Source organism: Rattus rattus, chromosome 11, assembly GCF_011064425.1.
Source record: "Rattus rattus isolate New Zealand chromosome 11, Rrattus_CSIRO_v1, whole genome shotgun sequence".
Taxonomy (NCBI): Eukaryota; Metazoa; Chordata; class Mammalia; order Rodentia; family Muridae; genus Rattus; species Rattus rattus.
The window spans coordinates 65,149,020-65,153,473 of NC_046164.1; the positions used below are offsets into that span (position 1 = coordinate 65,149,020).

Here is a 4,454-nt window from a genome sequence, read left to right on the forward strand (position 1 = left end):
GAATGAATTGTAATTTCTCTGTGCATTTGGTTTTATTACACACACATATATATTCACATTTGGGAAAGGATAGTAACTAGAGTCAGCTTTTTGCTTTCAGTTCCTGCCTATCAAGGCAGGTATGGATAACCCACATGTGTAAGTGTGTGCTTCTGCCTCTGAGAAGACTTTCCCCAAAACTCGGGAAGATTTAAGCAGAAATTTTATCATTGAGGACCATCAGCAGGAAAACAGCAGGTTTTCATTTGCAGCTATTTGACCCCCACTCTAGTCATCTGATTTAGCATGTATTTCTACAACCAAACACCAGGTCATATATCCAACTCAGCACTCAGGTGTCTATTGGAGTTTGGACTTCATCAAACCTGATATATTAACAAGGTAGCAAAGGGAATCTTTACAATTTATCTATGGTTGGAGAAGTTCCAGATCTCCATGCCTAGGGAATAACGTTTGGATTGTGTGATGTGTGGTGTGTAGCAAGAAGTGACAAAATGTATTTTAAGCTCTGACCAAATGCTAGATTATATTCTAAATCAGCAGTAAGCTAATGATTCTGAGCTAAATCCAGACTGCTGCCCAGCTCTGTAAATAAACATTTTGGGAACACATTTGTGTCTGTTTACATTTCCTATTGCTGATTTTGCTTTGCAAAAACATTTGAGCAGTTGCAGTAGAAACCACATTGCGCATAATACTGATTATATGGCTCTTTATGGACAGGTTTTACTGGGACTTGCTGCAAGTGAATGGGACTTTCACTGGGACCATTCAATACAGTTTCACAGAAAGTTCATAAAATGACAGTGTTTTGCAGTATTTTAACAGTTAGATTCAGGCCCAGCCTACCTATTTATTTCACATTCCCTTAATGTAAAATTATTACACATAATTTGATTATTGTTATCCATATATATTTGAGCATATGGTATCTATAATTCAGGAAGCAAATTAACACAGATTATGAATTCAGAGGTAGAAAGAACTGAATATCATTTATATGTGTATGTTTGTATGTGTATGTATGTGCATATATATAGTATTATATGTATGGTAACTTTATTGAGATGTAGTTCACATAATACAATTTATCTATTTAAATAATTCAGATTAATAATATTTAGGGAATTTAAAGATTTGTGCAATGCAAAGTAACTGTTATCAATTACAGAATTTTTCATTGGCTTCCTAAGAAAGACTATGTTTTCCATATGATCTTGACACATTCATAATTTCTCTAACCATTCTTGGTTTATGTTTTAAAATGACCATCGTATGAGAAATCTCATCCCCAGAGAAGGCTTATTTCATTTCTGAGTAGGCATTAATTGCCTGTAGCTCCTCCTTTAGGGTCGGGACCCAGTCTTTGTTGACTTTTCAATGTATATTGTCATTGTTCAAGTCTTGTTCGGGTAACCATAAGATTTCATGGGTCCTACTTCTTTGTCATATGAAGAAGTCATGATCAATAGTCAAACCTAAATATATACACATATGATCAACACTAAATTTATGTGTCGGGTTGGCTATGAATATATACTAAGTATAATGACTGAAGAATCGTGAGCTAGAGAGGGATTTGACACATGGCAGGAGCTGGAGAAGAAGTGATGGTTGGAGAGTATGTTAATAGCAGGCTCATGTAGGATATTTTCAAAAAAATTAAAAAATACTTTAAATAAAATGATCACCATCATAGATGACAGTGAGTTGCAATGCACCCAATGGGGGTAATAGAAAACAAAACAGTTTCCTTTGCAGGAGAAGTGCTTTTAATCACCCAGGTATTTCTTAAGCCTCTTTGATAATGGCAAACAGAGCATGAAAGAAATAAAGAAAACAATCAATTCCATGCAATATACTTACACACACACACACACACACACACACACACACACACACACACACATACACCCTTCTAACCAAGAAAAATGAAAAAATTGTACAGTGGAAATTTCAATACATTAGAGAAGACACAGGAAGATGGAAATAAATCCTATATTCATTGATTAGAAGAATTAATAATTTGAAAATGGCAGTCCAATGAAAAGCTAGTTACAGATTCAGCTGAGTCTCGGGCAGAATTTTAGTGCTTTATAAACAGAGAAGAAGCAATTTAAAAATTAATTTGAAGGTACAGATCATCAAGAACAGCAATATCAATCCTGAACAAAAGGAATACTGCTGTACGTATCGCCACACTGTTGGTCAAAGTACACAGCAAAGTCATAGTAGTAAAAACAGACCAGTATTGGCATATAGACATACAGATCAATAAAATTGAACTGAGGGCCCAGATACTAGTATCACTACTTTTTTGACAAAGACATCCCAATATGCCTCAGAAACAGAGCAACATCTTCAACTAAGGGTCCCAAGAAAATTGTATTTCAATATGCAGAAAAACTGAAACTAAATCCTTGTCTCTCATCCAAGGCAAAGTTCAACTCTAACACCCACCCACACTCTCAACCCCTCACCCCTGGCAATAGGCAAAGAAACACTCTGTTGGTTGTGGTATTCTTATATTAGTCAGTGGCAGAGCAGATGGACATCCTTTGTACATCCTAGCATTATGCCTGGCTTAGTGGCCACAGCTGTTTCATGCCTAGGACACATTAAAATCAAATCAACCCAAATCCAGGCAGCATAGCACAGCAGGAGGAAGTTAAGCAGAGATTGACATTCGGCCATGTCACATAGTAAAGGCAGGGAAAGACACCCACAGATCTGCCCTCCAGTCCACAGTACAGGCTGGCCCCACCTAACCACCATGTAGCACTTCTCAGGAGGAGGAAGAGAGACTTCCAACATGCCACCCACAGACCTGTAGTCTGGAGCATGGCATTGGTGGGCTTAGACACCTGCTTGCCGTCACACCACACAACACAGGCAGAGTATATTATCTAAATGGCAGCCAAACTACAGGGGGAGCCACTACAATGAATGAGTATAGGGTGGTCAGATGAGAGAGAAGTAGAGTAGCATGAACATTATGAAGAGAGATGGAATTAGAAATTTGACTCAATGGTAGAGATGAGGAGCCTGTAATGACTAGTTAGCCCTGGCACCAAGGGCCATAGTGATGTCCCACCCTGAGCTGCTGATGAGGGAAATTTCTAGGTCAATGGCAATGCAGTAGCAGGGGTCCATCCCTGGTCCTGCTAGGGACCAAATGGATGTCCAGACTCTGTGCAAAACTGGTCCCATTCCTCACTGGCTGTGGCACTCTGGAAAGCTGGTCCCATCTCCCATCAGTGGCAGCACATGGGTGAGTAGGCCTAATATGTTGCCAAGGCAATACAGTTGAGCTTGTCCTGGTGGGAGGGGTGCCAGCCCTGCCCTGGACTAATTGCAGTACTCCATACCACCGGACCTGTACCTTGCCTGGACCACACAGCATGTCTGACCCTAGTGTGGTGGTACAGGTGAACCAGCCCTGGAGATAAGAGCATGGGAGGTGTGGCCCTGCCACTTGTCTGCCTTAAGGTGACATGGTTGGTAGGAGGGATGTGATGCCCTTCTCCCACCTCACCACCTTACCACTCAGGCCCAGATTCAGGTCACAGGGCCAGAGGGCCATCAGAATGAATGGAAATATTCAGCTGTCTCGGGTGGGGATGGGGAACAACCCTAAGACTTGTAGGTTCCCATACCAGAGCTTGGACCTTAAGGGCATGGGATGGGGAGAATGAGCCCTGTCCCCTCACTAGCTATAATACTCAGGAGACCAGGCCCTGTACCTTGTCTGGGCAACCCAGTGGAGCAGGCCCTGATGGTGAAGGTACAGGTGATCTAGCCACAAAGGTATGAGAGGAGAAAGCTGGCTTGCCCCTTACATTTGGCAGCACTTGGAGGAGTGGGGCGTGCTCCTTGACTGGGCATCACAGTGGAGCTCAGCTTGGAGGTGTAGGTATGGCTCAGTGCATGAGAGCAGGAGAGTTGACCCAGCATCTTGTTGATGATAGCAATGTGTGGCCTAGCTTGAGCAGTGCTGGAGAGCTCACCCTAGTGTTGTGGATGAGGGAGAGCCAGCACTTTGACCAATTCTCTAGCACTCAGACCTAGATTCAGGGCGCTGAGTTCGCCCACCCCAAAATCTATATCATCTGCCAATATTTAGGATGCATAAATAGGCAAGTTTTGACGATCCAAAGCTTCAGGATCTCCGTGACACAGGACAACAGGATAACCATGGGGAGTCCCAATATTGATGGTGTCACAGAAGTCAGAGATCATAAACAGGATACTAGAAACATGGAAAATATGACCAAGAATCAACAAATAAAACAAAACTTCTGTATATTAGAGCAACCTGTGAATTGAATTGATACGCAGCCAGAGAATAGAAGATAATCATTATCAGCAATGCATCCAACTGATGCTGTCTAGAACGTACAGAGAACCCAAAGAACAAAGTCTTGAGAAAATAAGCAGCCCAAGTAAAAATTACC

The 4,454-nt window shown here is 41.6% G+C and overlaps 1 non-coding gene across 1 annotated transcript; it reads left to right on the top strand.

Annotated features, from left to right (window-relative positions):
- The first annotated feature begins 2,477 nt into the window (after window positions 1-2,477).
- LOC116912969 lies at window positions 2,478-2,621 on the top strand. The gene has a single exon (XR_004389535.1). It is a non-coding gene; the product is annotated as a small nucleolar RNA SNORA48 (small nucleolar RNA).
- The last annotated feature ends 1,833 nt before the right edge of the window (window positions 2,622-4,454 follow it).